The sequence below is a fragment of the Euprymna scolopes genome, chromosome 46 (assembly GCF_053919585.1).
Source record: "Euprymna scolopes isolate OS-2025 chromosome 46, ASM5391958v1, whole genome shotgun sequence".
Taxonomy (NCBI): Eukaryota; Metazoa; Mollusca; class Cephalopoda; order Sepiida; family Sepiolidae; genus Euprymna; species Euprymna scolopes.
In genome coordinates, this window is record NC_136527.1 from 86,588,389 (window position 1) to 86,612,598 (window position 24,210).

General features: G+C 37.2%; 1 long non-coding RNA gene across 1 annotated transcript; it reads left to right on the forward strand.

Annotated features, from left to right (window-relative positions):
- Nucleotides 1-16,968: 16,968 nt before the first annotated feature.
- LOC145271219 (uncharacterized) lies at nt 16,969-23,004 on the forward strand. Its single transcript, XR_013865758.1, has 2 exons — nt 16,969-20,107; nt 22,736-23,004. It is a non-coding gene; the product is annotated as an uncharacterized LOC145271219 (long non-coding RNA).
- The last annotated feature ends 1,206 nt before the right edge of the window (nt 23,005-24,210 follow it).

Here is a 24,210-nt window from a genome sequence, read left to right on the forward strand (position 1 = left end):
TGTGCTCATACTAACAACGTTCATTTGAACACTTGTGCAGTTTACACAACTGAAATAAATGCGTCATCTACTTTGAAACGACAAGAAATACCTTTTTTTTTTGACATCAGAGAAGTAGACAGAGGAGCGGCAGGGCGGCGGCTTAGCTGGGTCGACTGGCTGGTCATCTATTCTTCCGGAACTCATCTCGCTGCCAGGGTCCAAACTGAATTTACAGCCCGTTTTAGGCCTCTTTTTATATTTCACCATCGCCGTGAAAACCGTTAACTTTTTCCGGGAAAAACCGAACAGTTCGCAGTCGATGTCGCAACCTTTTTACCTTTTATGGAGTTTGTGTTACCTAGCTGCTTTTTCATTGGTTGATTTAAACTTGTTTAGTTGAAGAGTGAATGTGGCGTGATATGCGCGCACGCACGCACGCACGCACACACAGAGTAATACTTTGTGTTTGTGTGTGTTGGTGTCTTTATGCGAGTGTGTGTATGTGTGTGTGTGTGTGCTGAGTTAAATTTGTTTAGTTTGAAGAGTGAACGTGGGCGTGTGTGTGTGTGTTTATGCAAGTGTGTGTGTATGTGGGTGTGTGCGTCGTTGAGAGAGAGAGAGAGAGAGAGAGAGAGAGAGAGAGAGAGAGAGAGAGAGAGAGAGAGGTTAGCACCCGGTAATTTAAAAAGTTATAAAAAGTTAAAAATATAATATATATATATATATATATATATATATGGTCGCCAGTGATTTACATTTCAAAATACACGCATTAATAAAACTAGCTCCAAGACTATTTTTCTCTGCTAATTTTCCTTGCGATATTCGTTTTCAGCATACCTGAAAAAACTGACGGTTCGAGTTTTCCGGGTACGGTTTTTCCGGAGACGAGTTTTCTCTGGACAAGTTTTCCGGGCACTGGTATAAGTGCTATGGGTTCATCAGAGCACATCCCATTAAAGTACTTGTAAACAGGGATGCAACACCGAGGAGGCGATGGGACAGACGTTGGAGATTGACCTATAGCACGCACGGGGCCTATTAGATTAGATACTCTTTTTTTTGTTGTTTTTGTGCTCAACGATAAAAACCGACTTCTTCATTTGTGTTTGCTTCTCATTTTCGCTTTTTCTCTGATAAGTGTTTCGCTAATGTGAAAAAGAAAACATGTTCGAACGTTTGCTGACATTTATTGGATGTGTTCCTACCAGTATTTTGCTTAATTTTCGAGTTTGGAGCGATTATCGAGTCTCACAAGATGTCTGTAAAATGTCAGACACTTCTTTATTGTTCTAACTTAAAACCGTGCGCTACTTTTGTTTGTGTTAAATAAACGTTTTAAAATAAGTTAAAACAACAAAAATGTGATCTAGGTAGAAGAGTAACTTACCTTGCCTTTGGTAACATTCATTTTCTTATATATTTATTTGTTCAAAGTTTCATAGAATAAAAAGTTCTGACACAACTTTGTCGAGCGATTTATAATCGATTTCATTTAACTTCTGTTTGACCCCGGCACGTACGACCCTTTCTCTCCTTCCCCCACTCTCTCTCTCTCTTCTTTAGCTTGGTGACAAGCGATATGCTTATGTGTGCGTGCGTGTGTGTGTGTGTATGTGTGTACATGCGTGCGTATGTGTGTTGTCGTATTCACGAAAATTTAAAAAAATAAAAACGTTTTTCCCCGACCGGCCAGATTAGGGTTGTGAGGTGTGGTTAGATAGAGTTCATGAAAATAAATGTTAGCAATAAAAACTTTTGGTAAACCAAGTTAGAAAAAAGAATACAATTTACTTCCCCACGGAGCCACCGATTCTTCTTCTTTTTTTAGGCGATGTAATAAGCCATATTTTTGAGCAGGGTTGCCTCCTCTCTTTATTTTGGTTTGTATATTTTTCATCTTGCAAAAATGCTCCCGGGAGATCTTTTTAGGATTCTAAAGGTTTGCTTTTTTTTACACTTTTTATTATCTTCGAAAAATGTAAAAAAGAATGTAAACAGGCAGTTTACGATTTGAAATGCATCGTTAAAATGATATTTTTTGCTAGTTCTTTCAACTTTATATTTTTATTTCGTCGTCTTCAAGTCCAATGTAAACAAGTTCTTGATGAGCCGTTCCTCTTAAATAATCCAATTTACCAAATTTACACTTCTAACGATTACTATGATATTGTCCATTGACTACTGTATGTACACACTTTAACCCTTATCCTCGAGTGGCCTCTGGGGCTTGATAAGTAATGATTCCTTTATAAAATAAAAAATATTTCAATACTTTGATGGTGAGTCTATAGTCAGTCTGTGCTGGTTTTCCTTGCGATATTCGTTTTCAGCATACCTGAACAAACTGAGGGTTGGCCCCTTTCATATGCCGCCTGTTAAAACTGTTCACACATGGTCGCCAGCGATTTACATTTCAAAATACACGCATTAATAAAACAAGCTCCAAAACTAGTAGTCGGTCATTCTCTGCTAATTTTCCTTGCGATATTCGTTTTCAGCATACCTGAACAACTTGATGGTTGGCCGCTTTCATATGCCGCCTGTTCAAACATGGTCGCCAGTGATTTACATTTCAAAATACACGCATTACTATCTCGAAAACTATTCGTCTGTCTGTGCTAATTTTCCTTGCGATATTCGTTTTCAGCATACCTGAACAAACTGAGGGTTGGCCCCTTTCATATGCTGCCTGTTCAAACATGGTCGCCGTGATTTACATTTCAAAATACACGCATTAATAAAACTAGCTCCAAAACTATTTGTCTCTGCTAATTTTCCTTGCGATATTCGTTTTCAGCATACCTGAACAAACTGACGGTTGGCCCCTTTCATATGCCGCCTGTTCAAACATGGTCGCCAGTGATTTACATTTCAAAATACACGCATTAATAAATCGAAAACTACGTGTCTGTGCTAATTTTCCTTGCGATATTCGTTTTCAGCATACCCGAACGATTTTAAAATGACAGTCCGAATGTTAACGAAGCACACACACACACACACACACACACACACGTAAACTCAGTGAAAATCTCTACTGTCGATAAGCTAGTTGTAAATTAGATTACTGGCTCTTATGAGTTTTAGTCTAACCACCCTTTACAACTGTGATACAGTAGAACAGTCCGTCTCTGGACAATTAGCAGTGTATCGCATAACTCAATGACAGTGTCGAATGTCAACTAGCTAGTTGTAAGTTAGGTTACTGGCTCTGATGAGTTACACTCTAACCACCCTTAATAACTGTGATACAGCGGAACAGTCCGTTTTTGGACAAGTGGCGGTGATCGCATAACTCATTGAAAGTGCCGAATGTCTATTAGCTAGTTGAAACTTAGATTACTGGCTTTAATGAGTTTCAGTCTAACCACACTTAATAACTGTGATACAGCGGAACAGTCCGTCTGTTTCGCATAACTCATTGACAGTGTCGAGTGTCGATTAGCTAGTTGTAACTTCGTAGCCAGCCGAAAAGCCCCTTTAAGAAGAGACTTGAAGATAATAATTATTGTTTTTATTTGTAATGTTATTCTTATCGTCCAGCCATGCACGTGCAGAAATGCATTTCCAACGCAACTGTGTTAAAAAACTTACTTCCCCTTCAATGAGACAAGAACGCCGACACTCGACTTCGCACCGATACGCGAATGACGATACATAGAAATGAAAGCTGTTGATTTTATGTATTGAATTTTACGACTTTGCCGGCCCTCGTGACAAGATGTTCCGGCAGATACTGCAGGCTATGACTAGCTATGACTAGCAAAGACCAGATGTGGGGGCAACCCCACATGCCTGACCATTAACCAGCTCCCATTTCCCACCTCTCGGGAGCTGGTCCCCTTTTTCCCTTCCCCCTCCCTTCACTCCTCACATTAAAAATCGGCCTTGTGCCTAATTTGCTTGGTGGGGGAGCAAATAAATACCATCTGTTCCGGCAGATACTGCCAGCAAAGACCGTATATGGGGCTGACCCCACATATAAGACCTTGGTCAATGTAGGGGTAACCCTTCATACCAATTGTCACCATCCCGCTCCCCTACTCCCCGGGGAGTTGTTCCCCATTTCCCCCTCAGTCCTCACATTAAAAATCGGCCTTGTGCCTAATTTGCTCGGTGGTGGGGGAGCAAATAAATACCATCTGTTCTTCAGATGCTGCACTTCTATTTCTTGTTCTCTTTCGGTGGAGGATAAATCCTTCACGACTGAGACAGTTTTTATTTTTGTACCTTTTCTCCACGTTAAAAAAACGACCCTGGTGTCTAACTCTGTCCCGTGGGGAGGCATAGTAAATAGGTACACACACAGACACAGCGACGAACGGACTTGGCGACGCTTTCGATTGTAAATATAAGAGCGTTGTCGGCGGCGACAACCGGAAATGGCAAACCCTGTGTCAGTCAGATTTGTTTATTTCACGCCAATTTGGACCGCGAAATAATTCGTTTTAACTAATGAGACCTGTGGAAATTCTAAGGTTAATCCTTCGGAGTTAAGACAACCAAGCGTAAAAGTTGATATACAAAACAAATATATAATATATAAATGTTACCAAAGGCAAGATAAGTTACTCTTCTACGTACTTGAACAAGTGTTTTAAGTTCTGCTGCGATATTCGTTTTCAGCATACCTGAACAAACTGAGAGTTGGCCCCTTTCATACGCCGCCTGTTCAAACTGTTCAAACATGGTCGCCAGTGATTTACATTTCACAATACACGCATTAATAAAACTTGCTCTAAAACTATTTGTCTTAGCTACTTTTCCTTGCGATATTCGTTTTCAGCATACCTGAATGAGAGTTAGATTCTATAGACCAAGGCAAGTCAACGTGTATATAAAAAAATATTTTCGTTAACAGATACTACACATTGATCGTTTATTTTATTTGATTTGATGTATTTTATATTTATTTATTTTTTATTGATCTTATTTTCATTTAACATTTAATGTTTTGGTGTTGTATTACTGTACACATAGATTCGAAAAAGTTGTAATAAAAACAAATATATAACAAATAAATGTTATCAAAGGCAAGATAAGTTACTTTTCTACCCAACTGGATATATTTTTCGTGTTTTTATTCAATATAACATGTTTATTCAGCCGTAAGTTTGGGAAAAGGTGTTATAAATAAAAACCCAGATAAAATACTGTACAAACTCGATCAATATATGTTACCGTGACATAGGTGGACATATATTCGGCGGGTTTTTAGTAGTATTGTGTATAGTTTTTTATTTATAACACCTTTTCCCAAACTTACCGTGTTAAAGAGAGAATCAGACGCCATTTTGAATGTTCCAATACATCGGTAAACACTATGTTTTTCGAGCTGAATAAACATGTTACCTTGAATAAAAACACAAAAATTATATCCAGTTTGGTAGAAAAGTAACTTATCTTGCCTTTTGATAACATTTATTTGTTATATATTTGTTTTTTGACAACTTTTTCGAATCTATGTGTACAGTAATACAAACCCGATGTTTTTTTTTATTAAATAGTTAGGTGACTGTACGGAATAGTTACAAAACGCCTTCCTCTCCCCATTTTAAGAACGACTTTCGGAATTGGGGGGAGCCCAATCTCTCCATGGTAAGAACGGCTTTCCAGATTGTGAGGTGTTTTTTTTTCAGAAAGCCGTTCTTATCATGGAGAGATTGAAAGTGTTAATACAAGTTAAATTGAATTTTTATCAGATCTTCTGCTTATTAAATTATTGGACAGAATAGTTAACATGATCCTCTCTACATTAAGAATGGCTTTCTGAACTTTTAAGGTAACGATTTCTTAAAAAAATACAATTTAATAACAAAAAAAAACCAGTTATTTTTACGATTCGAAAGAGGGAGGCGGTGGGAGGGGGAGGAATTGGCGCGTTGAAATAAAATTCGTTGAATTTCAAATTCGCTTGATACCCCCACCCTTCGCCACGTCATGACAGAAACAAAACTTTGACGAGATGTAATCTATTTCATTTGACTTCCGTTTGACCCCGGGCAAGAGTGCACGTGCGGAGTGTGTGGGTGTGTGGATGGAAGTTTTATTGTTTTATTACTTTCATAATTTCATTATTTTCCGTCTTTCTCTCCCCCCTCTCTCTCTTTCTGTCTCTCTCTCTCTCCCCCTCTCTCTCTCTCTCTCTCTCTCTCTCTCTCGTGCTCACATGAAATAAACGCGGGAAGAAATATGTTTGGGTGGAATTTGCCATTTCACGAAACGTCGTGGTTAGAGACACATGTATTTTTACTGGGAGTTTTCACTAGAAGAAAAGTAAGTAATTTTTGGTATAATTTGTGATTTTATTTCAGCATTTCTTTTATGTAAAATAATAATCTTGTTTTTTTTTTAATGTTTAAAGTGAATAATAAAAAAAAAATGATATTTTATTTAAGTTATTATAATTACCTCGTGTTATTAAACGAAAAAAAAAATGAACAGACACTACACATTTCGTTCTTTATATATAATTTTCAGTATAATTTATATCTATGTGTACAGTAATACAAACCCTATATTTGTTAATGAATATCACTTAAATAAACCACTCTACAGATGGATGTGATATTTGGAATATGCTGTAACATTGATAAAGACGAACTAAGGAACAGTTACGTCATAGACACAAAATATACGTATGATTATGATAGGAAAAAAACAAAAACCTGCAAAAGTATATGCAGTTATGCTACCGTGCCGAAATAAAAACGGTATTATTTAGAAATCTATTCTTTGTATTCTAACATTGTAATCAAGTTGTCGTGAAACTTGAATTTCAAATGAAAAAACGAAAAAAACAAAACAAAAAAGGAAATACAAAAACACGGTAACATAAATGCATAATTACTAATTATGTCTTTCTGGCTAAACGTAGTAACCGTTTCTTTTTTCTGTATTTGTATAAAAATTAGTACATGTTTTTTATTAGATATTGAAATCCATGTTATTAGGTTGAAATGGGCGCTTCTACACTATTGGGACGAGATTTCAGAATTGTAGGGATGCGAGTTAATGCGACAGTTGATGTTGAATTCGAAAGTGATTTTGGAGCCTTTAAACTGTCATTAATAATAATAAAACAGATACTACACTTTGAATTATTTGCTAATAATTAAAAAAAATATTTTCGTTAACAGATATGACACATTGATCGTTGTTTTTATTTGATTTGATGTTTTTTTATTTTTATTTATTTTTTTATTGATCTTATTTTTATTTAACATTTGATGGTTGTTATTAAATTGTTAGATGCTTGTACGGAATGGTTACAAAACGCCCTCCTCCTCTCTCCATTTTAAGAACGACTTTCGGAATGGCCGTATCCCAATCTCTCCATGTTAAGAACGGCTTTCTAACGCCGACACTTGACTTCGCACCGATACGCGAATGACGATTCATAGAAATTAAAGCTGTTGATTTTATGTATTGAATTTTACACGACTTTCTCGGCCCTCGTGACAAGATCAAAGTGTAGTATCTGTTCTCTCAGTTACGAAACTGTCCGCCACCGGGCTTTCTGGATAGGTTAAGGTGTTTTCATACTAATCTTCGTTAGCAAGGACCGACTCCACATTTGTGGGAGCTTGGACCCGGAAACCGATCCCCTTTTTTGGGAGACTGGAATCTCGGGACCAACACCACTAGCTGGTAGTTGAGACCTGCTTTTGTTGTTTTTTTGCATGCGTTTTTTCTTCGTTCCGGTCTCTTCCCTCTAGAGACAGGGGATGGTCTAATTTCTCCACACTTAATTGCCTGAGCAGCACTGACCTGCCAGGCCCAAACTTTGTCTATCTTCGCTGCTCTCCCAGTGGATCGAGCAGACAGGGCTCTCTTTCTCGCTTCCGTTGGGGTAAGTTAGTGGGTAGTTGGGAGCTTGGACCCGAAACCGATCCCCTTTTTTGGGAGACTGGAATCTCGGGACCAACACCACTAGCTGGTAGTTGAGACCTGCTTTTGTTGTTTTTTTGCATGCGTTTTTTCTTCGTTCCGGTCTCTTCCCTCTAGAGACAGGGGATGGTCTAATTTCTCCACACTTAATTGCCTGAGCAGCACTGACCTGCCAGGCCCAAACTTTGTCTATCTTCGCTGCTCTCCCAGTGGATCGAGCAGACAGGGCTCTCTTTCTCGCTTCCGTTGGGGTAAGTTAGTGGGTAGTTGGGAGCTTGGACCCGAAACCGATCCCCTTTTTTGGGAGACTGGAATCTCGGGACCAACACCACTAGCTGGTAATTGAGACCTGCTTTTGCTGGTTTTTTGCATGCGTTTTTTCTTCGTTCCGGTCTCTTCCCTCTAGAGACAGGGGATGGTCTAATTTCTCCACACTTAATTGCCTGAGCAGCACTGACCTGCCAGGCCCAAACTTTATCTATCTTCGCTGCTCTCCCAGTGGATCGAGCAGACAGGGCTCTCTTTCTCGCTTCCGTTGGGGTAAGTTAGTGGGTAGGGTGACGTGGGGTAGGGCGGGTGCTTCGTTTCTGCTCCCCTCTGTGGGCAGGGATTCCTATCCCCTCTCTCTCTTAATTGCGACGCGGCACTCTGGCCCGCTAGCACCCACTGCGTCTTTCTTCTCTGCTCTCCCCCCCTCGCGGGGGGATCTGAGCTGCTAACCCGACATCCCCGTGAGGGGAAGTCAAAAACTCTAATTTCTTCAAAGTCCGCTCCTCCCCCTCCATTCCCCTGGGTTTTCTTTTCCCCCACTACACTTTGGTCTGCGTCAGCGGCCAGTGCAACCGCCACGATGCCAGGCAGGAGGGGTACGTTACCCCAAATGCGCAAGATTTATTAATAAATAATAAACTAGACAAAATACTTTGAGAAATTCGCTCAATATATGTTAACGTGACATAACTTGACATATATTCGGTGGTTTTTTAATAGTATTTTGTCTAGTTTATTATTTATAACACCTTTTCCCGAACTTACCGTGTTAAAGAGACAGTCGGTCGCCATTTAGAATTTTCCAATACATCGGTAAACACTGTATTCTTTTCGAGCTGAATAAACATGTTAAACTGAATAAAAACACGAAAATTATATCCAGTTTGGTAGAAAAGTAATTTATCTTGCCTTTGATAACATTTATTTGTTATATATTTGTTTATTGACAACTTTTTCGAATCTATGTGTACAGTAATACAAACCCTATAATTATTTCATGTCATTAAACGAAAAAAAAAAAAAGAACAGATACTACACGTTTCCTTTTTTTACAGATATCATTGTCAAATAAAATGTATATTTATTTATAATTTGTTGTATTTTTAATAGTTTGCTGCAAACTTTAAATCGAGTATTAATCTTCTGTTTGAGAATGTGTTAAATTATCGATGGTTTTATATTGTATTTTTTTATTTATTTATAATTTTATTTCAGCATTTATTTAATATAGAATAACCACGTCGCTTATTTAATCATAAATAAAAAAAAAAAAAAAAAAAATTATTCTATAAAAAGCATTTTCATTCCAAAATACTGAAATCGCCATTAAATAACCTGGAAAAGGGTTGATATGGCGTATAAGCAAAAGCCAGACTAAGAAATCAAGGGCAGATAATCGGAAATCTTGATTGTCTCCCTTGACGAACTTGTCTCCACGGAATTTCACGAGTGTTGTGGTCGGCGTTACGGAAATTACCGACCGTTTACTGATTTTATTTGTTTAGTTTTTTTTCACCTTTGTTTGGTTGAGAGATGTTTGAGTACTCGTGCAGTTTATTGACCACCGGTGTGAAATATTAACGTCGTATTTATGTGTGCTTTCCACCTAACAGTCGAATGACGTTAAAATTGATTTACACACTCACTTGTAAAGTCGCCAATAGTAAGATATCCAAAAATTACGAAAAACGTTTACTCATTTTATTTGTTTAAATAATATTATATGTAGACTTTCACCTAACAAATTAAAAAATTAGAAGACGTTAATTTAGATTTAAATTAAAAATATTTGTCTGTCTGTCTGTCTATCTATCTAGCTGTACTGTATCTCTCCAACTACATCCTCTGTCTGTCTGTCTCTTTAACCTCGCATCGGCTCTCTGCTTGGTTCCTTATTTCAGCCCACCAAACTGGATATAATTTCCGTGTTTTTATTAAATTAAACATGTTTATTCAGCTCGAAAAAACAGTGTTTACCGATATATTGGAAAATTCAAAATGGCGACCGACTCTATCTTTAACACGGTAAGTTCGGAAAAAGATGTAATAAATAATAAACCAGACAAAATACTGTTAGAAATTCGCTCAATATATGTTAACGTGACATAACTTGACATATATTGGGTGGTTTTTTAATAGTATTTTGTCTAGTTTATTATTTATAACACCTTTTCCCGAACTTACCGTGTTAAAGAGACAGTCGGTCGCCATTTAGAATTTTCCAATACATCGGTAAACACTGTATGCTTTTCGAGCTGAATAAACATGTTAAATTGAATAAAAACACGAAAATTATATCCAGTTTGGTAGAAAAGTAATTTATCTTGCCTTTGATAACATTTATTTGTTATATATTTGTTTATTGACAACTTTTTCGAATCTATGTGTACAGTAATACAAACCCTATAATTATTTCATGTCATTAAACGAAAAAAAAAAAAAGAACAGATACTACACGTTTCCTTTTTTTACAGATATCATTGTCAAATAAAATGTATATTTATTTATAATTTGTTGTATTTTTAATAGTTTGCTGCAAACTTTAAATCGAGTATTAATCTTCTGTTTGAGAATATGTGTTAAATTATCGATGGTTTTATATTGTATTTTTTTATTTATTTATAATTTTATTTCAGCATTTATTTAATATAGAATAACCACGTCGCTTATTTAATCATAAATAAAAAAAAAAAAAAAATTATTCTATAAAAAGCATTTTCATTCCAAAATACTGAAATCGCCATTAAATAACCTGGAAAAGGGTTGATATGGCGTATAAGCAAAAGCCAGACTAAGAAATCAAGGGCAGATAATCGGAAATCTTGATTGTCTCCCTTGAAGAACTTGTCTCCACGGAATTTCACGAGTGTTGTGGTCGGCGTTACGGAAATTACCGACCGTTTACTCATTTTATTTGTTTAAATAATATTATATGTAGACTTTCACCTAACAAATTAAATAAGAAGACGTTAATTTAGATTTAAATTAAAAATATTTCTCTGTCTGTCTGTCTATCTATCTATCTATCTATCTAGCTGTACTGTATCTCTCCAACTACATCCTCTGTCTGTCTGTCTCTTTAACCTCGCATCGGCTCTCTGCTTGGTTCCTTATTTCAGCCCACCAAATTAGTTCAGTTTTTTTATATTTTTTTTTATTCATAATTTGATTTCAGTATTTATTTAATATAGAATAACCGGGTGTGTATTAGTACTGGACACATAGATTCGAAACAGTTGTCAAAAAACAAATATATAACAAATAAATGTTATCAAAGGCAAGATAAATTACTTTTTTACCAAACTGTATATAATTTTCGTGTTTTTATTAAATTAAACATGTTTATTCAGCTCGAAAAAACAGTGTTTACCGATATATTGGAAAATTCAAAATGGCGACCGACTCTATCTTTAACACGGTAAGTTCGGAAAAAGATGTAATAAATAATAAACCAGACAAAATACTGTTAGAAATTCGCTCAATATATGTTAACGTGACATAACTTGACATATATTGGGTGGTTTTTTAATAGTATTTTGTCTAGTTTATTATTTATAACACCTTTTCCCGAACTTACCGTGTTAAAGAGACAGTCGGTCGCCATTTAGAATTTTCCAATACATCGGTAAACACTGTATGCTTTTCGAGCTGAATAAACATGTTAAATTGAATAAAAACACGAAAATTATATCCAGTTTGGTAGAAAAGTAATTTATCTTGCCTTTGATAACATTTATTTGTTATATATTTGTTTATTGACAACTTTTTCGAATCTATGTGTACAGTAATACAAACCCTATAATTATTTCATGTCATTAAACGAAAAAAAAAAAAAGAACAGATACTACACGTTTCCTTTTTTTACAGATATCATTGTCAAATAAAATGTATATTTATTTATAATTTGTTGTATTTTTAATAGTTTGCTGCAAACTTTAAATCGAGTATTAATCTTCTGTTTGAGAATGTGTTAAATTATCGATGGTTTTATATTGTATTTTTTTATTTATTTATAATTTTATTTCAGCATTTATTTAATATAGAATAACCACGTCGCTTATTTAATCATAAATAAAAAAAAAAAAAAAAAAATTATTCTATAAAAAGCATTTTCATTCCAAAATACTGAAATCGCCATTAAATAACCTGGAAAAGGGTTGATATGGCGTATAAGCAAAAGCCAGACTAATAAATCAAGGGCAGATAATCGGAAATCTTGATTGTCTCCCTTGAAGAACTTGTCTCCACGGAATTTCACGAGTGTTGTGGTCGGCGTTACGGAAATTACCGACCGTTTACTCATTTTATTTGTTTAAATAATATTATATGTAGACTTTCACCTAACAAATTAAATAAGAAGACGTTAATTTAGATTTAAATTAAAAATATTTCTCTGTCTGTCTGTCTATCTATCTATCTAGCTGTACTGTATCTCTCCAACTACATCCTCTGTCTGTCTGTCTCTTTAACCTCGCATCGGCTCTCTGCTTGGTTCCTTATTTCAGCCCACCAAATTAGTTCAGTTTTTTTATATTTTTTTTTATTCATAATTTGATTTCAGTATTTATTTAATATAGAATAACCGGGTGTGTATTAGTACTGGACACATAGATTCGAAACAGTTGTCAAAAAACAAATATATAACAAATAAATGTTATCAAAGGCAAGATAAATTACTTTTTTACCAAACTGTATATAATTTTCGTGTTTTTATTAAATTAAACATGTTTATTCAGCTCGAAAAAACAGTGTTTACCGATATATTGGAAAATTCAAAATGGCGACCGACTCTATCTTTAACACGGTAAGTTCGGAAAAAGATGTAATAAATAATAAACTAGACAAAATACTTTTATAAATTCGCTCAATATATGTTACCGTGACATAACTTGACATATATTCGGTGGTTTTTTAATAGTATTTGGTCTAGTTTATTATTTATAACACCTTTTCCCGAACTTACCGTGTTAAAGAGAGAATCGGTCGCCATTTCGAATTGATATTTAAAAAAAAAAAAAAAAAAAAAGAATCCTAGCTACTGAGTTGTAGTCGACAATCGTAACATATCCCAAAATTACGAAAATGCAATCATTAAAGAATTTCCTAATTTTTTGTTTATTACAACAACATTGCAAGAGTAAGATTAGTAAATGTGGATGTGTATTTTCCCCCCTAAAGTCCAACCCTATCCTCACCGTGGTAGGGGGGTGTAACGTTGTAGTTGAACAACAACTACACGGCTAAATGGGCTCTGGCAAAACAAAATCCAGGAAATGACGTCCGTCATCTGGTCGTCTTTTTATACGCTTGCATGTGGCGAGCAAAGAAGACGTGTTAAGGAAGGAGCAGGCTGAAAGGAGAACATTCCCCGAACAAAAAAAGAAAAATGGGCCTTACCCTATCCCTTTCCCTTATCCTAACCCTAACCCCTCCCGTTTGCTTCCAAGGCCCCATTTAAGCGTGTTCTCCTCCGCAGGCCTGCTTCTCCAAATTTCCCCGACTTTGCAGGTAACTGGTTTGGAGGCTTTCTAAAGCTCTTTTATCAGTGTCGGGGTGTTGAGTCCACACTTCCAGCTCAACAAATACCTGCAGTGCAAGGTGCGCTTCTCCGAATTTCCCCGAAGAGGGAGCGACACGTGCTCGTGTTTCTACTGTGTAATGCATGCGTGCCTCCACTTGACTACGGATGACTAGAGTAATACTAAAATAGTTTGTGTGTGCTCACAAGCTGCTTGAAGGGCGCTGGTAATATTATTCCTACTATCTATCAACTACGAGCTGGGGCGGTAATGCAATGATGGACCTCCGATTAATAATATCCGATACGATAGTAGGAATGGCAGTTTTGTGAGCTTTCATAGGCTCTTCCACATTCACGCACAATCTTGTGGTATCTCTCTAGGAATCCTGTTGGGTAGAGAGAACAAGAAGTCCCTTCCCTTGTTTTGGAAGGTTGTTCGCAGCAACGCTTGTTTTATATGGTGCCCTCTTTAGGGAGTTCAACACCTTGTTGTACGGAACCCGATCAAAATCCAGTTAATGATGGCATGAGTTTGTTGCGTCCGTCATCTGGTCGTCTTTTTATACGCTTGCATGTGGCGAGCAGAAAAGACGTGCTCGAGCAGGCTGGAAGGAGAACACTCCCCCGAAAGAGAAAAATGGGCCTCCCTCTCTCCCGTGTGCTTCCATCAAGGCCCAAATTGTGTGTGTTCTCCTTCGCAGGCCTGGTCCTCCAACTTTCCTCGACTTTGCAGGTAACTAATCTGGAGCTTTTCTAAAGCTCTTTTCTCAGTGTCGAGGTGTTGAGTCAACTCCCAGCTCAACAAATACCTGCAGCGCAAGGTGCGCTTTTCCGAATTCCCCCGAAGAGGGAGCGACACGTGCTCGTGTTTCTACTATGTAATTCACGCGTGCCTCCACTCGACTACGGACGACTAGAGTAATACTGCTATTAGTTTGCGTGTGCTCACAAGCTGCTTGAAGGGCGCTGGTAATATTATTCCTACTATCTATCAACTACGAGCTGGGGCGGTAATGCAATGATGGACCTCCGATTAATAATATCCGATACGATAGTAGGAATGGCAGTTTTGTGAGCTTTCATAGGCTCTTCCACATTCACGCACAATCTAGTGGTATCTCTCTAGGAATCCTGTTGGGTAGAGAGAACAAAAAGTCCCTTCCCTCGTTTTGGAAGGTTGTTCACAGCAACGCTTGTTTTATATGGTGACCTCTTTAGGTAGTTCAACACCTTGCTCTCCTTGACTCTTCTCATTGTCGAGGTTCTGAGTCCGGTTCCAGGTGTACAAATAGGTGCAAGTCTGGATAGGGAATCTCCCCAAGTGGGTGAGCCTACGCTCTTTCTTATCAGGCGACACGTGCTCGTGTTACTACATAATGCATGCATGGCTCCATTCGACCAGGAACGACTAGAGTAATACTACCATTAGTTTGTGTGTTCTCACAAGCTGCCTGAAGGGCGCTGGTAATATTATTCCTACTATCTATCAACTACGAGCTGGGGCGGTAATGCAATGATGGACCTCCGATTAATAATATCCGATACGATAGTAGGAATGGCAGTTTTGTGAGTTTTCATAGGCTCTTCCACATTCACGCACAATCTTGTGGTATCTCTCTAGGAATCGTGTTGAGTAGAGAGAACACTTCCGTTTTCTGCTCCGCCTTTTATTCCGAGTAGAAACCGCCTTTTTCGGAGGATGTTCGTAGCAATGCATGTTTTATGTAGCGCTCCACTTTGGGGAGATCATCACCTACCTGGCCAGACTGTCCTTTCCTGTACGGTACCTGGTAACTAGTGGATTCCACCCTTTCCCTCCTTTTTCAGTTTGATGGCGACCACGACCAGCCAGAGGTGAGTAAAGCATCAAGCGTTTCTTCTTTTCGGTTTCAGTTTTTGTAATTGACAAGTTTAATTTTCCTCTTTTGTATTACTGCAGCTTCTAGTTAGAATCAGCATAAGTCCTCAGTTAAGTATTTCTTTCGTTGTGTTGCTAGTGATTAAAACGAATGCCTTTCTGCTTATATTTCCTTTAACCAACTTTTGCAAGTCTAACCAAAAATATTCACCCATGCTTGATCATAACCAGAATTATTTTTCTGTTACAGGTATTTTATTTTATTACTACATAATGCATGCATGGCTCCATTCGACCAGGAACGACTAGAGTAATACTACCATTAGTTTGCGTGTGCTCACAAGCTGCTTGAAGGGCGCTGGTAATATTATTCCTACTATCTATCAACTACGAGCTGGGGCGGTAATGCAATGATGGACCTCCGATTAATAATATCCGATACGATAGTAGGAATGGCAGTTTTGTGAGTTTTCATAGGCTCTTCCACATTCACGCACAATCTTGTGGTATCTCTCTAGGAATCGTGTTGAGTAGAGAGAACACTTCCGTTTTCTGCTCCGCCTTTTATTCCGAGTAGAAACCGCCTTTTTCGGAGGATGTTCGTAGCAATGCATGTTTTATGTAGCGCTCCACTTTGGGGAGATCATCACCTACCTGGCCAGACTGTCCTTTCCTGTACGGTACCTGGTAACTAGTGGATTCCACCCTTTCCCTCCTTTTTCAGTTTGATGGCGACCACGACCAGCCAGAGGTGAGTAAAGCATCAAGCGTTTCTTCTTTTCGGTTTCAGTTTTTGTAATTGACAAGTTTAATTTTCCTCTTTTGTATTACTGCAGCTTCTAGTTAGAATCAGCATAAGTCCTCAGTTAAGTATTTCTTTCGTTGTGTTGCTAGTGATTAAAACGAATGCCTTTCTGCTTATATTTCCTTTAACCAACTTTTGCAAGTCTAACCAAAAATATTCACCCATGCTTGATCATAACCAGAATTATTTTTCTGTTACAGGTATTTTATTTTATTACTACATAATGCATGCATGGCTCCATTCGACCAGGAACGACTAGAGTAATACTACCATTAGTTTGCGTGTGCTCACAAGCTGCTTGAAGGGCGCTGGTAATATTATTCCTACTATCTATCAACTACGAGCTGGGGCGGTAATGCAATGATGGACCTCCGATTAATAATATCCGATACGATAGTAGGAATGGCAGTTTTGTGAGTTTTCATAGGCTCTTCCACATTCACGCACAATCTTGTGGTATCTCTCTAGGAATCGTGTTGAGTAGAGAGAACACTTCCGTTTTCTGCTCCGCCTTTTATTCCGAGTAGAAACCGCCTTTTTCGGAGGATGTTCGTAGCAATGCATGTTTTATGTAGCGCTCCACTTTGGGGAGATCATCACCTACCTGGCCAGACTGTCCTTTCCTGTACGAAACCTGGTAACGAGTGGATTCCACCCTTTCCCTCCTTTTTCAGTTTGATGGCGACCACGACTAGCCAGAGGTGAGTAAAGCATCAAGCGTTTCTTCTTTTCGATTTCAGTTTTTGTAATTGACAAGTTTAATTTTCCTCTTTTCCATTACTGCAGCTTCTAGTTAGAATCAGCACAAGTCCTCAGGTAAGTATTTCTTTCGTTGTGTTGCTAGTGATTAAAACGAATTCCTTTCTGCTTATATTTCCTTTAACCAACTTTTGCAAGTCTAACCAAAAATAATCACCCATGCTTGATCATAGCCAGAATTATTTTTCTGTTACAGGTATTTTATTTTATTACTACATAATGCATGCATGGCTCCATTCGACCAGGAACGACTAGAGTAATACTACAATTAGTGTGCGTGTGCTCACAAGCTGCTTGAAGGGCGCTGGTAATATTATTCCTACTATCTATCAACTACGAGCTGGGGCGGTAATGCAATGATGGACCTCCGATTAGTAATATCCGATACGATAGTAGGAATGGCAGTTTTGTGAGCTTTCATAGGCTCTTCCACATTCACGCACAATCTTGTGGTATCTCTCTAGGAATCCTGTTGGGTAGAGAGAACAAAAAGTCCCTTCCCTCGTTTTGGAAGGTTGTTCGCAGCAACGCTTGTTTTATATGGTGCCCTCTTTAGGGAGTTCAACACCTTGTTGTACGGAACCCGATCAAAATCCAGTTAATGACCGCATGAGTTTGTTGCGTCCATCATCTGGTCGTCTTTTTATATGCTTGCATGTGGCAAGCAGAAAATACGTGCTCGAGCAGGCTGGAAGGAGAACACTCCCCCGAAAGAGAAAAATGGGCCTCCCTCTCTCCCGTGTGCTTCCATCAAGGCCCAAATTGTGTGTGTTCTCCTTCGCAGGCCTGGTCCTCCAACTTTCTTCGACTTTGCAGGTAACTAATCTGGAGCTTTTCTAAAGCTCTTTTCTCAGTGTCGAGGTGTTGAGTCAACTCCCAGCTCAACAAATACCTGCAGCGCAAGGTGCACTTTTCCGAATTCCCCCGAAGAGGGAGCGACACGTGCTCGTGTTTCTACTATGTAATGCACGCGTGCCTCCACTCGACTACGGACGACTAGAGTAATACTGCTATTAGTTTGCGTGTGCTCACAAGCTGCTTGAAGGGCGCTGGTAATATTATTCCTACTATCTATCAACTACGAGCTGGGGCGGTAATGCAATGATGGACCTCCGATTAATAATATCCGATACGATAGTAGGAATGGCAGTTTTGTGAGCTTTCATAGGCTCTTCCACATTCACGCACAATCTAGTGGTATCTCTCTAGGAATCCTGTTGGGTAGAGAGAACAAAAAGTCCCTTCCCTCGTTTTGGAAGGTTGTTCACAGCAACGCTTGTTTTATATGGTGACCTCTTTAGGTAGTTCAACACCTTGCTCTCCTTGACTCTTCTCATTGTCGAGGTTCTGAGTCCAGTTCCAGGTGTACAAATAGGTGCAAGTCTGGATAGGAAATCTCCCCAAGTGGGTGAGCCTACGCTCTTTCTTATCAGGCGACACGTGCTCGTGTTACTACATAATGCATGCATGGCTCCATTCGACCAGGAACGACTAGAGTAATACTACCATTAGTTTGTGTGTTCTCACAAGCTGCCTGAAGGGCGCTGGTAATATTATTCCTACTATCTATCAACTACGAGCTGGGGCGGTAATGCAATGATGGACCTCCGATTAATAATATCCGATACGATAGTAGGAATGGCAGTTTTGTGAGTTTTCATAGGCTCTTCCACATTCACGCACAATCTTGTGGTATCTCTCTAGGAATCGTGTTGAGTAGAGAGAACACTTCCGTTTTCTGCTCCGCCTTTTATTCCGAGTAGAAACCGCCTTTTTCGGAGGATGTTCGTAGCAATGCATGTTTTATGTAGCGCTCCACTTTGGGGAGATCATCACCTACCTGCCCAGACTGTCCTTTCCTGTACGGTACCTGGTAACGAGTGGATTCCACCCTTTCCCTCCTTTTTCAGTTTGATGGCGACCACGACTAGCCAGAGGTGAGTAAAGCATCAAGCGTTTCTTCTTTTCGATTTCAGTTTTTGTAATTGACAAGTTTAATTTTCCTCTTTTCCATTACTGCAGCTTCTAGTTAGAATCAGCACAATCCTCAGGTAAGTATTTCTTTCGTTGTGTTGCTAGTGATTAAAACGAATTCCTTTCTGCTTATATTTCCTTTAACCAACTTTAGCAAGTCTAACCGAAAATATTCACCCATGCATGATCATAACCAAAATTATTTTTCTGTTACAGGTATTTTATTTTAATAAAAATTAACAAAATAATTAACATACACTCAGTAAAATGCAATGTACTAAAGTAACATAAATAAAACAAAAACAAAATGTAAAAATAATAATGCAAAATACAAGTAGTTATTACAGGTTTCAACAGCAACAGCCATGACCCTGTCATCCCAATATTGGATGCAGTTCCAGAAACTCATAAAGTAAGTATTGATATCTTCTTCTAATTATAATTTTTTAAAAAAAGAAAATTTCACAAAAAATAAAATACTGTGATCTAAAGGAAAATAAACCGAAAAAAAAAAAATGTAAAAATAATAATGCAAAATACAACTAGTTATTACAGGTTTCAACAGCAACAGCCATGACCCTGTCATCCCAATATTGGATGCAGTTCCAGAAAGTCATAAAGTAAGTATTGATATCTTCTTCTAATTATATTTTTTTAAAAAAAGAAAATTTCACAAAAATTAAAATACTGTGATCTAAAGGAAAATATACTGAAAAAAAAAAAAAATGTAAAACTAATAATGTGAAATACAACTAGTTATTACAGGTTTCAGCAGTAGCCGTTACGCTCTCATCCCGATCTTGGATGCAGTTCCAGAAAGTCATAAAGTAAGTATTGTTATTTCCTAATTATAATTTCCAAAAAAATAATTTCATAAAAATAAAATGCTATGAAATAAAGGAAAATAAATAAAACAAACAAACCAAAAAAAGAAAAAAACAATTAAAAAAAAAAGAAAAAGTTATTCAAGTTTTCAGCACCAGCAGCAGCAACACCCATGACCCCTCTCATCCCCATCTTGGAAGCAGTTCCAGAAATTCCTAAAGTAAGTAATAATATATTTTTTTTTTTATAAGCAACTCCAACTTCCCATCGAATTCATAAAGGTTTCATTTATTGTATCAATGTGTCTTGGTGGTGCTGCAACAACTACCTTGATTTATTTCTAATTTTCTAGTGATTGTTGAGACTTCAGGACTCTAAACCACCTTTTCAGCACTTGTTTTGTACCAGCTGCTGAATTTGCTTTGTTTTAGATGGGTTTCAGTTAATTTCTTAATTTACTTGATTTCTTTTTTGTCTAATGACTTTTGATGATTCCAGCTTCTAATTGGCCCTTTCTTTTCTTGTTCTCCAGTACCGTTGAACATTACTCGCTTTTTTTCGCACCTGATAAATTTTGCTAATTAATTTTTTCTCTTTTTGTTCCAGACTTTATCCTGTCTATTAACTTTTATTCTCTTTCTAGTTCTCTTGCAGCGTTGAACATTACTTGTTTTTGACTTATTTTTACTAGTGAGTGTTGAGACTTGAAGATTCTAAAAGAGCATTTCTTTACAGCACCTGATAAATGGCATCCTATTTACTTGATTTCTTTTTTGTCTAATGACTTTTGATGATTCCAGCTTCTAATTGGCCCTTTCTGTTCTTGTTCTCCAGTACCGTTGAACATTACTCACTTTTTTCGCACCTGATAAATTTTGCTAATTAATTTTTTCTCTTTTTGTTCCAGACTTTATCCTGTCTATTAACTTTTATTCTCTTTCTAGTTCTCTTGCAGCGTTGAACATTACTTGTTTTTTTTACTTATGTTTAGCATACGCACAGATTTGGTAAAGTTAGCCGAAAACAATTATATATAACATTTCTTCAGTTTGAACTCATTTTTGCCGAGAGAGATAGGTTTCCTTGTTCATGTGGATTTGCCTAAAGTAAAGTATGTAAATGCATGAACAATATGCTTTGTAATTATATACAAATATTTACATTACTATTGTTTGTTTTTTTTATTACATTTTTACCTCAAACAAGGCACTTTGCCACTATCAGGGGGAAACATCTACTGGGGTACTGGGGTACTATGTAGGGATTTGGGCAGGGAGGTGTTGGTTCACGTTGCACTTGAACTTATGCATGTCAGTACAGTTGGGGAAGCAGTGACCTGGAATGGAATTCCAAATTCTAGCAGTTCTGGGGAAGAAACTACTGGAGTAGAAAGATCTTTTAAATGTAGGGATCTCTACAGTGTGGGGGGTGGGATTTTGCAGCTTGTCGGGTCTGTCGAGGGTGTTTACGTTGTGGGGGCACAAATGCTTGCAGTTCATCAGAGCATTCACCATTATAATAGTTGTAGAACAGGCAGAGGGATGCAACGTTTCGACGATGGGACAGAGGCTGAAGCTTAGATGCCAGTTTAGGGCCTATCAGATTTGCGACTTTCTTTTTGAACCCTGTCAAGGAGCGAGAGACTAGTAGCCGATGCACCAGCCCAAATATGACAGCAATACTCCATACATGGGCGAATAGTGGCCTTGTTAGAGAGGTACAGGATACTTTGGGGTGTTAGAAGTTTTCTAGCACGGTAGAGAGAGCCCACCTTCCTCGCAGCAGCCCTGGCAATGCTCTCGATGTAATTGTTCCAGCTATAATTATCATTTTCATTATGGATCAGTAATATAATTTTACTACTGTTAATATATTCTAATAAATTATAATATATTAAATAACTATAAAAACTAAAACTAATAATTAAAAACAAAAAAATCATGATTAGATACTAAAACATAACTTATAAATTAGCGCTAAATTAAGTTATAACCGATCAAATAATAAACACTAAACCTCGACATAAATGTAAATATCAAAATGTTAAATTGTATAAATACTGAAAGATTAAACACTAATACTAAAATAATACTTTAAAACCAAAAATATACCAGAGAATAAGTGATAAGCTGTTCTAAAAATAAACTTATTACTAGTAAAAATATCTTGCTGATCCATATAAGAAAATGATAATAATAATGGCATATTAAAAATGAGCAATTATTAGAATAACGATTGCGCTCAAATTCGAGTTTGCCCTTTACACGCCTTTGCAGTAATATTTATGCCCCAAAACTGAAAAATGTGGCTGATTACTTGGACCTGAAAGTTCTAAACTAGCATAATTGTCTGGCATCTCAGTACTTTGTACAAAACTAGCATTTTAGCCCTGGGAGTTTGGGGGTTTTGTGTTGAGCCAAACAACGAAAAAACGCGTGGTAGCAGGGAGGAAGGCTAGAACCCGTTACGTGTTTGCGTGTATGACCACTGGCAGTGACGTAGGTTTAAATTAAAGCTAGAGAAAAGAAAGCACGGCATGACTTACAAATACATCGTGGATTAAAGCAACCCCCTAGCTATTTGTCGCGTGAAGTAATAATTACACTTATATATATGTTTTCCTTTATTTTTAACTTTGACACATTAACCATTATTGATTAAGGGTCATATGAATTTATTACGTTAGATCCATGGCCAAGGAAACTATATCTAACATTTCAGTGGTTTATACTATAAGTTGTACACTTTCACTTTTATAGATATATCCATTTCAAAATTACTCGGACTTGTAACGACATGATTCCATTTCCGTTGGATTAAAACTTGTCTCTTTTTTCTTTTTATTTAGCAACCAGCCGAAACTTCTCCCAGAAGAAGACCACTCCCATCCAAAATTTCTACAAGAACAGGATAGCCGCCGCCACTTCAGGGTCCTGGATATGACCTTAAACTGTATCCGATGGTAAAGCTCCATAAGCGGGCTTGGGGAGTGTGGAGCCACCCTTTAATTACCATTGCTCCCAGGTCCACTCTGACCCGGAGTGGTAGTACCTGTTAGGGTCCTCACTGTGGGTTACATATTTTTCTTCTAATAAACCTTTAAAAACTATAAGTCTATTTTCTGTGTTATCTATTTGTTATACATCATGTGCCCCGAATTAAATTGTGATATTCGTTTTCAGCATATTCAAAAAGATTTAAAAAATCGACATAGAATTACATATCAAATATAAAAAAAAAAAGGCTAACCCTGACCCCCAACCCTAATCCATCCTAGAGACAATTTGATCAAAGAGGAGCAGCATGAATATCAGCAATAATGTATGCCAAAAAAAAAAAAAAAAAAAATTACTTAATATTGGTTTGAACTATAAAGAACTCTGCACTTGTAGAGTTTTCGTAATTTTTGGATATATTACTATTTTCGACATGACAATTAACTACGTATGGAGGTTGGCTTTGTTTTAATATGCAGGGAGACGACGGTCTCATGACAGTCACCTCGGTCTTGTTCTAATTTGAGCCTGAACACTTGTTATGTTCCAAAGTAAATAAACGCTTTAAAATAAGTTAAAACAAAAAGAACTTCTCAGATATTAATCAAGGCAGATAAATCAAGTCAGAGTTTCCTTTAGGAAACCATATGAAAATATACTCACAAATATATGTATATATATATACATATATATGTGTGTGTGCTTTCTCAAGGGAGATAATAAAAATAAGAGTTATCTACCTTTAAAAAACATGAAAATGTACTAACAAATATATATATATATATATATATAGTAATTTATGAAATATATATGGCGATTAAGCTACACTGAATATTCGGCGTTTCATCCACTATAGGATTCGTTAATTTATGAAATATATATGGCAATTAAGCTACACTGAATATTCGGCGTTTCATCCACTATAGGATTCGTCAGGCTAACGAATCCTATAGTGGATGAAACGCCGAATATTCAGTGTAGCTTAATCGCCATATATATTTCATAAATTACTAACGAGCTCTACCAACGTATTGAGCAGTTTTGAAGTAAATACTTAAAGTTTATGCATAAATCTATACTTTCGTATATTAATTTTATGTGAGTAAATGAAGTAGTTATATATATATATATATATATATACACAACTTCTTAATTTACTCACCTAAAATTAATATACGAATATTCGTTTTCAGCATTCCTGACCAAATTGAGGGTTGACCCCTTTCATATGCCGCCTGTACAAACATGGTCACCAGTGATTTTCATTACAAAAGTACACGCATTAATAAAACTAGCTATTTGTCTCAGTTAATTTTCCTTGCGATGG